At 45.6% G+C, this 17097-nt stretch overlaps 1 long non-coding RNA gene across 1 annotated transcript; it reads right to left on the bottom strand.

Moving 5' to 3' along the window:
* Window positions 1–15057: 15057 nt before the first annotated feature.
* Window positions 15058–16064, bottom strand: LOC111852541 (uncharacterized). Its single transcript, XR_002840254.2, has 3 exons — window positions 16009–16064; window positions 15490–15636; window positions 15058–15135 (listed from the first exon to the last, which is right to left on the bottom strand). It is a non-coding gene; the product is annotated as an uncharacterized lncRNA (long non-coding RNA).
* Window positions 16065–17097: the final 1033 nt, after the last annotated feature.

Genomic DNA, 17097 nt, shown 5'->3' with positions numbered 1-17097 from the left:
TAGCATTCAGCGACAGGTAGAAGAATGGTGGCCACAAATCAGGCATCATCGCGTATTAAACGCTGTAAAGTCTGGGACACATGGATTAAAGTTTTCCGTCGCTATGATGGATTTCCGTCAACTGAGTGCACCAAAGGTTAATAATGAGATTTATGTAGATCCGAAGGAAAAAATGGGGGGGGGCTGGAAAGGCTGTATATCTTTTGTTTAATTACGATTAAATTATTCTTCCTAAAAATAACAATAAACATTATGGTTTCGGCAGTTCGCTTAAATATTGACGGCTGCCGAGTAGCCTACAGGCTGCAAGCTACTTCCCAAGTTTAAGATGCCAAACTTCATAGTAAGGAGAAAATAATTCCCCAGCATTTAGTGCCACATCAGTCTCAAAGGATTTTAATGTCCCAAAACAAAGATGAAATCTGCAAAAGGGTGAATGGCACGGGCTTCTGTTGCCTGGCGTATCCAATAATAATAATAATAATAATAGGGCATAATAATAGGCTAGTAGTTAGGGTGTCCCAAAAAAAATATTTTTTTAAAAAATCAAAGTGACACCCCCTAAAAAGTTTCCTTTTGGTAAGTTGTACTCACATATAAAATTTCAGCTCAATCGGACTTCATTTAGAGGTGGCACAAGAGCTGCAAAGATTCGTAAAATACCGCTGAAATTGAAATAATTCGCAATGTTCGTGACCTTATAAGTTTTTATTTCAGTAACAAGGTGAAACTCACAAATACATTTACAGTGCATTGTAACAAAAGTAAGGCAATTTAATTAAACTTAAAACAAAATGACATCACTTCTGCTTCTTTAATGCTGAACGCTGATCACTGTAATCACTCAGTGTGACAAACTGGCAAATTACATAAGTAACACAGAACAGAAGTCACTAGTAGTAGCCTAGTCACTAGTCAGATTACATGCTGTGCAGTTCACTTAGGTTACACTGCTGAAAGGTACGTCTATGCTGTTCAACAACTTGAAGCATGTACTGCTTTTGTATTTCGTCCTTTGTTGATGCGCTAAAATCATGAATCAACGCAACACCACGTTCAGCACAGTCGTTCACACAAGCCAAATTTTGAACAGCTTCTTTGGCAGCAACAAATGATGGAGTTTCATCCCACAATAAAACTGGAACTGAGAGAAAGCTGTCATCAAGGCGAAGAACACTGAAAAACGATCTTGAAAGTGTAAGGTCAGCAATGTTATCAGGCAACATTACTAACAAGTGTGGTCCACGTTCTGGTATGTTTTTTTGTGGCATTCAAGTCAAACAATAACCTCATACTAAATGTAAAAGCTGGTATAGCTAAATAGGAGCCATTTTATAATTATACAATTTATAATCCGATTAGTCGACTAATCGTTTTAATAGTCGATGACTAGTCGACTATCAAAGTAGTCATTAGTTGCAGCCCTAATTTCATAACAATCATATTTCATGCATAGCATTCATCTGAAAAATGTTCCCTAGGGACATTCCCTATTGACTTGTGAGATTGTGACAGGGACCTGTCACTTGGTGGTGCTATTCTTCAAAAAATTGCCATGAAGAATAAGGAAGTGATGGAAGAGAAAGAGAGAAGTTGGCTTTGGATTGTTGTCACTTACTAGTGTCTGGAAGTTGAGAGATCAGAGATGGTACGTATCTCTTGCTTTTCGTTAAGATTTTGCATAATAAGTGAACTTGCAGAAAATGATTGGTTACTGAGGTTATTGCATACCTCATTGGTTCCGGGGTATGATTCCTGCCTCTGGTACAAAAGGTCCTGGGTTCAAATCCCAGGCAATCGCATTCCCAATTCAATATAACACTTAATCCTCAGGAGTCTGTGGCCTTTCAGCCACCTTTAGGGTAGTCTGACATGCCTTGACATTTTAAAATATTTCACCTATCTAAAGCACATTTATCCCAAAGTGTTACATTTGCTTTTATTCAGCACAAACTCAGCACCAGTAATCTGAGACCACTGTGTCACGTCACCGGGGGTGGGGACAGACAGGTGCAATCCATCCGGAAGCCATTAGCGTCGTTTTAAAAGGCAGATACACCAGTTCTGCAGTGCGAAGTATTGTGCTGATGATTCCACGCCTTACCGAGCACTTCTCTTGTCCTCTGTCTCCCCAATTCTCCATATCCTGCCTGTTAGCCCCGTGTCTGCTCCTTACCCTTGTACCTTCCTTCCTCAGTCCCGATCCTGCACCTGACCCGTCGAGCCCGGCATCTCCCGTCCGCCCGCTTCCCCGTATTCCTGTCTTGTGTGTCTTCGTTGGACTGACTTCCCCGGCTTCGACCCCTGCTTCTGGACCCCGACAACAAGTACTGCACGCCAATCCCCTTCCTTCCGACCAGCTCCACCGGAGCCGGGGCTTCGCCCCGCCTCTTTCTCGCTCCGTGAGGATCCGAGCCGCAACTTGCCGGCGGCTCACCCCCTTCTCTCGCTGCCTTCTACCTGTCACACTAATAAACGCCCACTTGCCCTGCATACCTGGATCCTTGTCTCTTTCCCGGACCGATCGTTACACACTGAAAATGTTATATTCTATTTTTTGTTAAAATCAACTTTAAACATATGCTTTTCAAAAACCTATTTTCAGACATGCTGAGACATTGTAAAAAAATCACACTATAGATATTTCTAGCCAAGACTTTTGAGCTCTGAAGCTTATAGACACAGGGGTTGGCTACACATAGGTGAAAGAGACATTCTGAAATTTTATGTGGTTTGACTACTAAAGTGTTAGAACTTTAGAGTGGCACTCTTTTTCTCAAAGTCAGTGGCCTGCACAATGAATATTGATGAGATAGGGAGTCCCCACACCTGTAGTAGTTTGCATACTGTCAATGGCCTATCAGTCTGGAATGTCACTGCACCCCACACCCATCACTTTGGAAAGGCAGTTTGAAACGCAAGAAAAGTAGCAACAATAAAATCCTTTTCACAGTTTATTGGTAGATGGAATGAAAAATGAAAAACTGTGACCCTATAAATATGATGCAGTGCCTATGCAGAGTTAACGTAAATAAAATAATTCACTATTATTAACGCTCTGGGGACGAGGCCATCGTCGACCGTGTATCTTTCTCGTGTATTTCAGTTTATATCTCGCTGAAATCATTATGTAGAATCATGAAAAAAAACACTGACTAAATTCGTAATCTGTCTTCTTTTCAAAACTTCCATTGTCAGAAGTATTAAAGTTTTTAAAATTAGGTTAAATCGGTAAAAAAGCAAACCATGTCACCTTCCTTGGCTCTAGTTATTGAGATAAAGTCCTGGACCCCCCATCAGGTCTGCAAGTGTTGGTAAAACATTACAAAATTATGTACTTTACTGAGACTGTACCACTCTACTTCTTCTGTGCTAGTGAATGGGTAGACTGATTCATATACAGACAGCAATAACATGCAGTAAAATAAATTTCATCTTTACTGTTTTCAGTATCAGGTAGGTCAACTATGCAGTGCACAAGTACGCGTATAATGGGAACTGTGTTTCCTTCAATATCTCAAAAATTGGAGCCAGTCTAACCAAACCAATTATGTATTTGGAATCAGTGACAAAATATCTATTAGAAAATGTTATAATATGCCTGGCAATAAAACCACTGTTAACCAGTGTTATCATCACTGAGCATACATTGATTCAATGTTGAAGAACCCACCATAAATCAATGTTGATTTACCATCACTGAGCGTACATGGATTCAATGTTCAAGAACCCAGCATAAATCAATGTTGATTTACCATCACTGAGCATACATTGATTCAATGTTGAATATTTTCAGTAATATCAGTGTTGATTCAGCATCTTATTTTCAATGATGAAAAATCCACCTTATATCAACATTGAATCAATGTTTTGCTACCATCAATATATTTTGAATATTGAAAATCTGATGAAAAATCAATTCAGTTTCAACGCTGATAATTTAACACTGACCATAAATCAACAAATTCAACCATATTTCAATGTTGAAACAATGCCATGGTGCTATCTGGGTTCATAACTACAGGCGTCAAAGCAATGGGTCTGTAGTCATTTAGTCCAGTCATCTTAGGTTTTTTTGGTACAGGGATGATGGTAGATGTCTTAAAGCATGCTGGCACATGGCATGACTCCAGTGAGGTGTTGAAGATTTCTGTGAACACAGGAGTCAGCTGGTCAGCACAGTGTTTTAAGTTGAACGGGGAGATTGAGTCTGGACCTGCAGCTTTGCGGGGGTTCAGCTTCTTGAAGACCTTGTTAACGTCCTCCTCTTGAATATGAAGAGGTGGGGTGTGAGGCTTCAAAGATGCCACACCAGCAGTAGGTGTGGGGGAGGTGGTCAGTGGACGGTGTGGGGGATGGTGAAGTGTGAACTGTCCAGTTGTCTTTCAAAGCGGCAGTAGAAGTCGTTTAGTTGATTTGCAAGGCACAGGTCATTGACAGAGTGGGGGGCTGTGGGTTTGTAGCTAGTAATCTGTCTGAGCCCCTTCCAGACAGACGCGGGGTCGTTGGCTGAGAACTGGTGTTGGAGTTTCTCAGAGTACAGTCATTTAGCATTTCTCACCGCCTTGCTAAACCTGTTCCTCAGTTTCTTGTACCTGTCCTTGTTCCCACTTGTGAATGCTGATGTAAGATGTTACAGCCTCTGTGTACTACTCCAGGCTATTGGTAGCAGTCCTGAACACATCCCAGTCAGTACAGTCCAAGCACGCCTGAAGGCTCTCTGCAGTCGTGTTGCTCCAAACCTCTGTAGTCCTTGCTGCAGGTTTCTTCAGCTTAAGTTTCTGCTGGTATGAGGGAATAAGGTGCACCATGGCATGGTCGGAGTGGCCCAAAGCAGCACGGGGTACAGCGTGATAAGCATTGGGGACTGTGGTGTAGCAGTGATCCGAGGTATTTTCCTCTCTGGTTGGGCATTTAATAAACTGTTTAAATTTTGGAAGTTCGTTGCTGAGGTTTCCTTTGTTAAAGTCGCCGAGGACAATAACTAGAGAATCCGGGTTGGACCGCTCCACACTCTGTATCTGGTCGGCCAGCGTGCGCTGTGCGTTTTTTACGTCCGCTTGTGGTGGAATGTAAACTCCGACTAGAATGAATGACGCAAATTCGCGAGGGGAGTAGAAGGGTTTGCAATTTATGAAAAATTATTCCAGGTCAGAGGAGCAGTGCTGAAGAATCACAGACACATCAGTACACCAATCGTTGTTTATAAAAAAGCATATTCCGCCACCCTTTGATTTGCCAGAGTTCCACGTCGCAGTCTGCGAGCTGCAGCGCGGACTCCGGTATGAGTCCACACAGCCACGTCTCAGTGAAATACAGGACGGAAGATGTGTAAAAGTCACAGTTTCTCACCACCAGTAGCTGCAGCTCGTCCAGTTTGTTGCACAGTGATCGTATGTTGGAGAGGAATATCGCGGGGAGCGGTGTGCGGAGCCCCCGCCGGTGTAGGCGTACGAGCGCACCAGCGCATTTGCCTCTCCTCCGGCGTCTCGCAGCGTGAGATAAGGTAAGAGCACCTTTAATCATAATGTCCAAGATTTCGAATGGCTCTTCTCTTGTGAAAGTGCAGCAGGAGACTGAATTAACAAACAAAATAAAGCAAAACAGTGCGCACCAACACACCGAGGCAACCATCCGCGGTGCCATCTTGAATTCTAATACAAATTTAATACAAAATAACCTCACATTAACATCAATACTAAGCTATTGTATCGAAATGGTATTATGGCATCAAATAGTATATATTATAGCTAATAATAATAGGTGCAAATATAGTAATAAATAGAAAAGAAGCAATGAAACAGAAGTTTCATAATTATTCCCAAGAATCAATGAGTGTCATGAGCAGTTGCAAAGCTATTTACACTCGGATGTGCCCTCATCACCCACCTACACACGGACTGGGGAGCCATATTCAGTCCTTGCAGGAGACCAACACGTGAGTCCCGAGAAATGCCGGGCGATGCGCGCTTTATCCCACGTCTGAGCTCCGGTCAGTACTGGGATCTTCCCCTTTATACTACATTTAGCGCTGCGTGCGGGAAGGGGATGAGCCGGCCGGGCTCACCCCTTCCCTCAGGCAATGTGTTCTCAAATTCCCACTCATCCAATTAATGCTATTTGCAAAATTTATTAGAAATAATAAGATAATTGGTCCATGTGCAATGCCTCCCCGTCCTCCTGAAGACAAGAGTCCCGCATACTGATCCTCCCCTTGCACTGAGGATGAGACCCAACCCTCTCTCCTGAAACCAAGATAAGCATTCTGCATACCAATCTAATGGACCAGATAAGCATCCTGGCTTTTTTATGAGACAAGTTATTCGTGAAAAAATAGGTTGTACTGGTGATTGGTAAAGAATAACATGTGTGTGCAGTTAAATAATATTCTGGGTAAATCATGGATGATGTATCTGAATTTCAGGATGATTAGTCCATACACAATCAGAATTAGCCCTTTGGGGTCTAGGGGTAGGAAAAACACTTTCACTGACTGGGGCATGATCACACATTTCTTCAAATATCATAAACTTAATTCATGGCAAATAAATTATTTCTTATATATTTGTTTTGCCATTACACTCATCTTTATTTTAATATATATTGTAAATGTTATGTCTCGGAGCGAGCGAGCAGGAGAGCAGGAGCCAGGAAGCAGGGTAGAACGGGGATTTATTGCGGGAAGCAGGACCGGGGAAGCACGACAACAAACAGTACATAACGTCAATGACCGGACTGGGGAAACAAACGGAAACGCGGACTAAATACAATGGACTAATGACAACAATCAGGAACAGCTGGCAAACACGGGGAATCCACATGCGATTAACGAGGGGGCGTGGCACACATCAGGATCGGACGGAGCGGGGCATGACAGAACCCCCACACAAAAGGCGCGCACACCGGGCGCGCCCGGGAGGAGGCGACGGACGAGACGAGACCGGGGAACAGGACCTGGAAGACAAAAACCAAAAACATCAACCAGACCAGGGAAACAGAACAGAGACACAGAACAGGAACAAAGACCAAAAGAACGACAAGACCCGACACAAAACAGGGAACGCAGACAGGCAGACCAAGAGGGAACACCAACGGGAGGAACAAAGGGGCCAGGAGTGAATGAAGGAGAAACAGGAGGACGAGGAGCATGAGGGAACACCAGCGAAGGCAGGTAGGAGGGGGAAGCCGCGGCAGGCGACGGCGCAGCCGGAGCCGGCGAAGGCGCCGTCCGACGCCCCGCCGAAGCAGGGGGGCCTGCAGGCAGCCACCAAGCGACAGCTAGGGGCCAAACGGGCAAGCCAGGGGGCAGGGCAGGCGGGACCCGGGCCCGACGCAGGTGTCCCCGCCCTTTCCGGGAGACTGATAGGCGGGGACCTGGCCGGGATCTGTCACACCGGGGTGACGGTGGAGGAGTCACAGGGGAAGTCACAGGGGAAGCCACGGGGGCAGTCACAGGGGAAGCCACGGGGGCAGTCACAGGGGAAGCCACGGGGGAAACCAAGGCCATCCCCGAGGGGTCCCACTCAAGCTCCCCCTCCGACTCCACTATGGAGGGAGGAGCATCAGGGCAGCAGTCAGGGACCTCCTCGGGGACAGGAGCATCGGGAGTCGTGGGGGGCTGAGCTGAGCGCTCAGGGGCCGCGGGGAGCTCAGGGGCCGCGGGCAGAGCGGCGGCAGCAGGCGTGGGCGCGGGCAGAGCGGCGGCAGCAGGCGTGGCCGCCTCAGCAGGCGTGCGGCCAGCAGGCGGGGCCGCGGGCAGAGCGGCAGCCTCGGGCACGCGGCCGGCAGAGGGCGCGGGAGTCACCGGGGGCGCCTCAGCAGGCGCGGCAGTCACGGGGAGCACTGGAGTCACGGGGAGCACTGGAGTCTGGCCAGGCGGCGCAGCTGCAGGCACGGGAGTCATTGAGGGCGCAGCTGCAGCCTCAGGAACCTCAGAGGACTGTGGCCTAGCAGGGGCTGCGTCCTCCTCTGGAGGGGCCAGCTTTGACCGCAGCTGGAGCAGCCGCCTCAAGGTCTCCTCCGCCCTCTCCAGCTGTGGAGCCTCAGGAGCCACGGGGGGCGCTGCCCGCTTCCGAAATTGCGGAACCCGCGGGATAGTGTCCTTAATGGACCTGGCCCCTTTAAGGGCCAGGCGCATCCCGGTGAAGGGGCAGGCTGCTGGCTTAGGCAGCGAAGCGGCGGTGACGTCATCCACGAACACTGCCGGTTGGAGAATCGAACGTGGATTCTCCCTACACGCAGCAGGGCAAGCGGCGGAAAGGTAGACGGCACCCAAACAGACCTCCTGCGCGTCTTCCGGTTTTCTGCCTCTCCGCTTTCTTCTCCGCGTTGCTGCTGCTGTGCGGTCAGGCACCTCCGGAGCCAGCTTTGATCGCCGGTCCGCTTCCAGCCAATACAAACTGGGGTCGCAGAACGCGTAGTTCGCGGGGATCATCTGTGAAACCCCAGGAGGATCCTCCCCCAGTTGTTTCGCCGGCGAAATACCTGGTCTTTTTATACTGAGTCCGGTCATTCTGTTACGTCTCGGAGCGAGCGAGCAGGAGCCAGGAAGCAGGGTAGAACAGGGATTTATTGCGGGAAGAAGGACCGGGGAAGCACGACAACAAACAGCACATAACGTCAATGACCAGACTGGGGAAACAAACGGAAACGCGGACTAAATACAATGGACTAATGACAACAATCAGAAACAGCTGGCAAACATGGGGAATCCACATGCGGTTAACGAGGGGGCGTGGCACACATCAGGATCGGACGGAGCGGGGCATGACAGTAAATATGTCAGATTTTTGTTAAGTTTGAAATTTGACATCAAAGTATAGACATTGCAAAATGCAGTTTGGAACACTTGCAGAAACATTATAAAAGTACATAGTAAGCAATGCTGGCAGTTTGTTTTGATCCCAGATATCTGATCACCAAAGTCTTGGCTACATGAAGATGACTAAATGGTGTAGATGCAACATTCATTTGGATAAATAAATAAGAAAAACCTAACTCATGTCACTATTTCTGGCTCCTTTCATTGAATATGTAGCAACTTTCATGTGTATGAATGAGCCATTGTCACCTGGCCACGTCCCCAACCCCCTTTTATGGCGCTGAAGGGGATGTATCTGGATCGCATTTCACCGTTGCGCTGTTAATCAAATTACCATGCAAATGCGATTTGAATACGCGCTAATGCGGCTATTTAGAATGTGAATAGCGATCTTCAGGTGAGAGCGGCACTACACGCCCCCGATGCAGGTAAAACAAAGTAAGATGACATGGTTTACTTTTCTGCCGATTTAACCTAATTAAAAAAACTTCAATACTTCCGACAATGGACGTTTTGAAAAGAAGACAGATTACGGATTTAGCCAGCGTTTTTTTCATGATTCTACATTAAATCGGTCGCACACACTATATCGTCCAATTCATCTGTGGACGTGTTGCTACGGAGTTTTATACGTGAAGCACCGCGCGTAATGTGTTATCAAGTGATATTGCTAACAATGGCTACCAATTAACCATTCTATAATTTGATTTCATGATTAGTCTGATTATTTGTCGGATTTAAGGTAGTTCGGGCTAATTGTAAGTGAACGAAGATAAAGGCCGTTTAAACTGAGGTACCTTAAATCCGACAAGTTGTCCGGCTAAGCAAAAAATCTTGCTTTTTACATATGGATCCATGGTATTGCTACTTCTGGGGCAAATGGAACGCATCCGACTCGGTAAATCTCGGATCCTGAGGCAAATGGAAATCGCAATTGGCTCTGGGGGGGTTAAAATGTAATTCAAGATATTTTAAATTACTGCTGGTTAAAAATACTACTTACAGGCCTAATCACAGTGAGGTGGTACTCATGCTGAATGGCACAGACTGTATGGACTACTTAAATTGAGCAGTGTTCCTTTAACTATATTTGATTTTGATAATGAACAGGTTGTCAAGTTAGCACAATACAGTATATTGCGTGTACCGGAGCCTGCGTGATCACTGCATTTTTTAGCCTTCTATGAGAAGAGACGGTTACTCTGTAATTTATGGTCATACAGACAGAAGCTAAACATAATTCAAAACTGTAAAATATTTTGTGAAATATATTTTTTTCTATTTTATACCATTTCATTGATTGATTAGTTGTAAAATAATGCTTACATTGTCCTTGAAATAGGCTACAGGAATTAAATGAATCCATAAAGGCTTGCTTTATGTTATGTTTGTTTATTAACCCGTGTTTTTTTTCATCTACAGAAAAAAATAAATAATGTTTGATGGTTAAGCTCCAGCTTATAGCGAATGTGTTAACGGGTTTTCAGCTTTTAAAATGTATGTTTTCTAACAGGAAATACCCCTTATATTTAACGATCAAAAAATGCTCCAAACGTTTTTCTAAATTAACTAAAAAAACTAAACTAAATTAGACTAAATATAATCACTTTGCCAATACATACAAAATTGAACTAACGGGGAAAATATTTTTGTCCCGTCAATTGCTTCGATATCACTGTCAGTCACCGCTCTTTCGAGAATGAACCCAGCATAAATATGCAGATGTAAATATATATATTTAGCATAGCCAAATGTATTATTTTAAATTACTGCTGGTTAAAAATACTACTTACAGGCCTAATCACAGCCTAATCACTTACTGGCCTAAAGCACAGACTGTATGGACTATTTAAATTGAGCAGTACAACGTTTTATATGTTCCTTTAACTATTTTTGATTTTTGATAATGAACAGGTTGCTATGTCAAGTTAAAAAAGTTGAACAGAGCTCTGGAAGCGGAACAGATACCTACGAGGTCAAATGCGGATATCGCGTTATTCACGCTCACATGCTGTGTTGCTGATAAACAAGATATAGTTTCAGTTCTGTTGCTTTTATATGAAAATAAATACGATACACAAGACATGATATTAGATAAAAAAATAAAACATTTTAGAAGAGAATGCAACATCACAGTTGTTTGAACAACTGTATCCTCAGCCAGTCGTTTCCCATCGATTCCGCGCAGATTTGGCTCATCTCAAACGAGCCTTTTACTGTACAGTGGCTCGCGGTGATGTTCACTGCCGCTTCAGTTCAGTGCGTTACATGACTGCCCCCTACTGATCATGTCTTTCCTGTGTCAATGCATTTTCTGTGTTCACGGGAAATTCTCCGGTGTCACGCGAGATCACTTTCCTTCCCGCGCGCAATTTGGATGGCCAGATCTGTACCTGGCTGTGTCGTTGCTCCTCCTGGTGATCCTCCGGGTTGGCTACCTGGTTCCTGGAACTCTTCGTCGTCGTCGTCTTCATCTCCCCTGCAAAAAAAAGCAAAAACAAATTAATTGACAAGCCCCAATCATAGGGATGACGAGTGGTGCGCAAGTGGGCGGATGCACGGACAGGCCCGGATAGGACAGTGCACAACCGTTGCCCTGGGACGCTGGGGCGCAGGATGTTAGGGCTCTGCCCTAACCTTAGAAACCTAACCATAACCGTAACCATAATTGTAACCAGGATTGGCCAGTGCCTTTCTGTGGCCCTGTGACGCTGGAGTCACAGGCCCTGGGGTTCCTAACCCCAATTCATATCCCTAACCATAACCTTAAGGCCTCGGCCTGAGTCCCTAACCCTAATTACCCTCCCAATCTCTAACTGTAATCCTAACACCTGACCCCTAGGCAAACCAGCTGGGGTCCTAACAACACTGACCCTAAGGCTAATCTAGCCTAGGGATCTAACCCTAAGGCCCAAACCCTAAGGGCCACTAACCTTAAGGCTTAATTAATTAATTAATTAATTAATGAATGAATGAATGAATGAATGAATGAATGAATACTTACATTTTTGGGATGGTCAAGTTAACACCGTATATACAGCAATTACGCACTGTGCTACCCGTCATTTCCCTCAGGACGCCGAGGAGGAAGGACCTGGGACACAGTGGCGGTGAAATTGGCCATATGGGAGATGTGATGGTTCTGGATGGATGTGGATTGACCTTGGGGGGGGGTCTTAGGCACCGGGAGGTGCCTCCGGGGGGCCCCGGGAATTAGTGATTGATGCCACAGTGAGTTTGCCTGCCTTATAGAGGGCTGATGCCAGACCTGTTGGGAGTGCCATTTATTAGGTCCAGCATTGGTTGGGGGCCATGCTAGGAACCATGTCCAAATGGCCAGGTCTGAGGGGGTGCCAATTTAGAAAGTCCCTGAAAAACAGAGGGCAAATAATTATACAACCTAAACAAAGGTCATTATAAGGGCATATACTTACCTGTGGTCGTCGTCACTGCTCCTGTGCGGTCCTCCGGGTTGGCTGCCTGGTGCTGGAACTCCTCCGGGTCTTCCTCTCCGTCCGGGCCTGCTTCTCCTGCAAAAACAAAGTGGTGAAAATTTAAAACCTAAAATTATGACATTTTGGGGACATCAAAGCCCTAATCATAGGGATGGCGTGCGGTGCACGTGACTATGGATATGGAGTTGGACTCCAGACAGGACCGTGCATAACTGTTGCCCTGGGAAACTGGGGCGCAGGATCCCTTCCCCAAACCTAACCATAACCTATCACCAAACCATAAGGCCTCGGCCTAAGTCCCTAACCATAACCATAACCTTCATTTCCCTCTGACCATCATAGAGGAAGGACATGGGACTCAGTGGTGGAAGAAAATTATTTATTGGCAGTCCATTCGGACAGGATGGTTGTGGATTGACCCTCGGGGGGGGTCCTGGAGGCTGGGAGGTGCCTCTGGGGGACACCGGAGATTGCGGGGATTCCACACAGGGGGGCGCTAATCCATCATATAAAGGAAATAAGGAATATAATTACAAAGGGCCAGAACCTAATTAAAGGTCTATTACTGGCAATTACCTACCTGTGTGCTCCTCCGTCGTCTTCCTCTTCCTCCGGGTTGGCTGCTTGGTCCCTGGATCCTCTTCATGGTCTCTACATCGCCATCTTCTCCTGGAAAATAAGAACAAACAAAAAATAACAATTAGTCATTAGTCATCATATCCAGGGGGGGTATGTGGGGTGTAAGCGGGTGGATGCTGGATGGGGCCATTCAGGCCCGTGCACAGCTGTATCCCTGGGAGCGGGGGTGCAGGACTGTCTCCTGGAAACGGGAGTCAGGACATTTAACCCTAACCGTAACCCTCCGGTCCCTAAACTTAACCATAACCACAAACCCCTTCCATAACCATAAAACACTACAAACCATAACCACAAACCACTTCCCTAACCATAAAACGCTACAAACCTTAACCTTAAAACCTAACTGCAACCCTAGGCCCTGTCCTAACCCCCAACCAACCTCCAGCCCCTAAACTTAACCGTTTCCCCAAACCACAAATCCTACCCGTAATCCTTACCTATCCCCCACTATAACCATACCACAATTTCCAAACCCTTACCCCCATCCTCAGCCCTAACCACAAAATAACCCCCATGTCTAACCTTTACTTACCCATAACCATAATCCTAATCGTAACCCCCTTGATAATGTTTTTGCCAGTTTCCTGATGAGGGCAAGGCAGCCCGAAACGCGTTGAGACTTGAAATGTTCCGCGATCTATAAGGCCCAGTGGGCAGATTCTAAACCATAGTGGGGATATTTGAGGCCTACTTCAATGGCATACTGGATGGATTGTTCTTTGTTGTTTTTCAAAATGTCCTGGAGATGTATTAAGCCATAGTGGGGATTTAAAAGCATAGTTGGCAATATTTGAAGGCCTAGTTGGCAACATTTAATTACTAAAGTGTCCTATATACTTACCTAAAGTCCTGGAGACACATTTAAAAGCCCTAGAAAAGGGAAAAGGTAATATGGATTATTTGCGGACTAGTGGGCAAAACCAAAGCCATATGTGTTTGGCAGCAATGCCAGGGGATGTGATGTATAGGGGTGGGCACCAGATGGTGTGAGGTAGGCTAGTGCCTTCCTGGGGTCATTCCCTAACCCTAAACCCCTATCCCAGCCTTAACCATAATCACAAACCCCCTGCCCTAACCATAAATCCCCTGCCCCAAACCATAGCCCTTATCGTAACCTTAAAACCTCTTTCCCTGACCACAATTATAACAGTAACCATAACCACTAACCATAACCGTAACCACAAACCTCTACCATAGCCCTAACCATAACCACTGCCATAACCTTAAAACATAACCCCTGCCCCTTACCACAGCCATAACCATAACCTAAACCGTAACCACAAACATAATCCCTGACCCCTTCCACAGCCATAACCTTAACCACAGCCCTAACCACAAGCTTAACCTCTGACCACTACCACAGCCATAACCTTACCCAAACCGCTACCACAGCCATAACCGATGACCTCTTCCACAGCCATAACCTTAACCACACCTCTACCGAAAACATAACCCCTTACCCATATCACAGCCATAACCATAAATCTAAGTCCTAACCATAAACTTAACCCCTGACCCATACCACAGCCCTAACCGCAAACTTAACCCTTTATCCACACCACAGCCGTAACCTTAATCTAACCACTAACCCACCTCCAGTCCATAACCGTAAACCGCTGCCCCCTACCTCAGTCCCAACTCCTGACCACAATAACCGTACAACCTGCCCCCAAACCAAAACCCTAACCCTAAATCCAATTTCAGCCCCCAAGTCCTTTCCCTAACCCTAACAGTAACCTTAACCATAACCCTAACCCCCTAACCATAACCCTAACCCCTACCTGCAGACTTTCATTTTCCCCTAACCGGCTCCTTTGCCTCCTCTCCTTTCACTCAGCCTCCCTTGCAACCTGAAAAAAATATATAATCAACAACAATCAAAACAAATTAAATCACAATTTAATACATAAATGCATAAAATTGACTATAAGAAATGCCTTGATAAAACATATACAAAGCTTGTAAAAGGCTCATATTGCCATAATAAAGCTTAACTTTAATTTTATCCTGTAAAAATAAATTGCTGGTAATTATATTCTGCTTACTTCTGATTATTTTAAAACAGTATTATATTTAATTTTACTTTTCTAAGGCCCTGGTTGGCTCTTTTTGGAAAAAAAAATGGCTAAGCCCCGCCCCCTTACCTTTTAAAAGAGGCCAGCTCCAACTGCCATCTACTTGAATGCTTGTTGCTCTATACAGAGACAGCATCTTATCCTGCTGGCATATTAAAGCCTATTCTCACAGTCTTTCAGTATACTACTTGCTTTGTCTACCACTTATTTAGTTCATATATATTTCTATATAAAAGATTTTTTTTTTTTTTTTTTTTTAAAGCTCAGTGAGCAAAACTTTTTTTAAAAAAACTACCTTTTGTCTGTTTTTTAAACAAGCCTACCTGAAGAAGGTCCAATAGCATTTTAGCCAAATAGCATTTTGGCCAAATAAATACATATTTTTTACTTTTTATAACTCTTTTTTTTTTTTTTTTTTTGCATTCAAAATAATTAAATTTACAAGTCAAACCTTTACCTACCTGCATTACCTTACCTGTATCACAACCATAATACTTACCTTACCATTACTTTATTGATATCCTCTTCAGCTTGATAATGACAACCCCACAATGGGATGGCTGGATGGTGGTCTCGCGCAGACGCGGGCCTGCCACACGTTGCAGAGACCGATCTGCTCCTCGTCCAGGCCGATATTTGGATTACCCTGCACGTAGACAAGATGTCTTTACCTATGTGGATGCGGTCAAAAACAGCATATATAGAGGACCACGTCCCATTTACCGCAATAATTCCCACCAAGGGTCTACTACACTACAATTTATTGAACCGCGGGCCCAATGGGAGCCCGCAAAAACAACTTCCTTCATGAATGCGCCTAGACAAGGCCCTAGGGATAGGGCATGGCACCAGCCCTCAGGGTTTAGCACCCTGAAACAGAGAAAACCATTTAATAATAATAATAAACAAAATGATAAGCCCCAGTACGAAGAGGACCTAGAGTTGTTGCAAACAACTCGGGCCATCTTCAACATTATCAAACTGGTGCACCACAAGAACAGTATACAGAAGGACCAACCTCCATCCACCACAAAACTACAGCAGCTCCTGGCAGAGATCATCAGGCCTGCATTGCCAACCCCCACAGCCCAGGCCCTAGTGGAGGGAAATGCCAGGAACTGGGCTTACACCACCATTCTAATACTCAGACAACATTATGAGGACACATTAAAGGAAAAATTAGCTGAGCTCCAGCAGCTCTCTCCCCGGGGCTGGGAAGACTGCTACAATGTCGCCATCAACTGGGCAAAGGGACACATTGGAAATAGGCTAAAGGACAAAATGCTGCATGAGGCCCACGCGTTGCTGCAGAGCCAGTGGCAGGTTTCAGTGCCTGCAGCTGCCCCTGGGGTGGGGCGTGAGGAGCAGCAGAGTACTACTGACCCACACCATAGCTCTCCCATGGTGATCAGACCTACATACCTGAGGGAGATCCAGGCTCAAGTCCATAGGTTGGCAGATGCGCAGTCCCAAGCCTCCCTACGTAGTCCAGTCAGAGTCAGGGATACTAGAACGGCCTCCACCATGACTGATCCGAGGCCCGATTGGTCCCCCTATAGAGAAATAGAGACAGAGGATCCCCTGGATCTCCTACTAGAGGCTGTGGCTGCCTCCACACCATTTTGACACATTATAGATGACCACCCACAGGAACAACTTACCCCACGTGGTTCACCTCAGGGGGAGCAGGCTGCTCCCTGTGAGGCACAGGAACAGGACCTGATCCTGGTGGATTTGCACGGGGATGAGGAGACACCCAGTCCTCCTAACACACAACAAACAACAACACTGAGCCCGGATAAGGTTGTCAGCCTGAGACTGGCTACCCAGTCCCGACTGAGTATTGTACCTACCGTGGCGGCATTGTCTAGCGCACAACAGCATTCTCCTGGGCTTAAACCTAACATACACCCACATACATCCCACAAACAGATAAAATGGCATTTGGATGTACATAAAAAATGGTTGCTTCTGGGGGGCTATAACTTTTCCAGGATCGAAACTTACATTAATAAGGATCTCCAAATTGAAGGCTACCCAGGTGCCACATTTTAAAATATAGAGACCGTCATAGGCAAAACCACTGGCTCAATGCGGGTGGAACATG

Source organism: Paramormyrops kingsleyae, chromosome 8 (assembly GCF_048594095.1).
Source record: "Paramormyrops kingsleyae isolate MSU_618 chromosome 8, PKINGS_0.4, whole genome shotgun sequence".
Lineage (NCBI taxonomy): Eukaryota > Metazoa > Chordata > Actinopteri > Osteoglossiformes > Mormyridae > Paramormyrops > Paramormyrops kingsleyae.
This window is presented reverse-complemented; position numbering and strand designations above follow the sequence as displayed.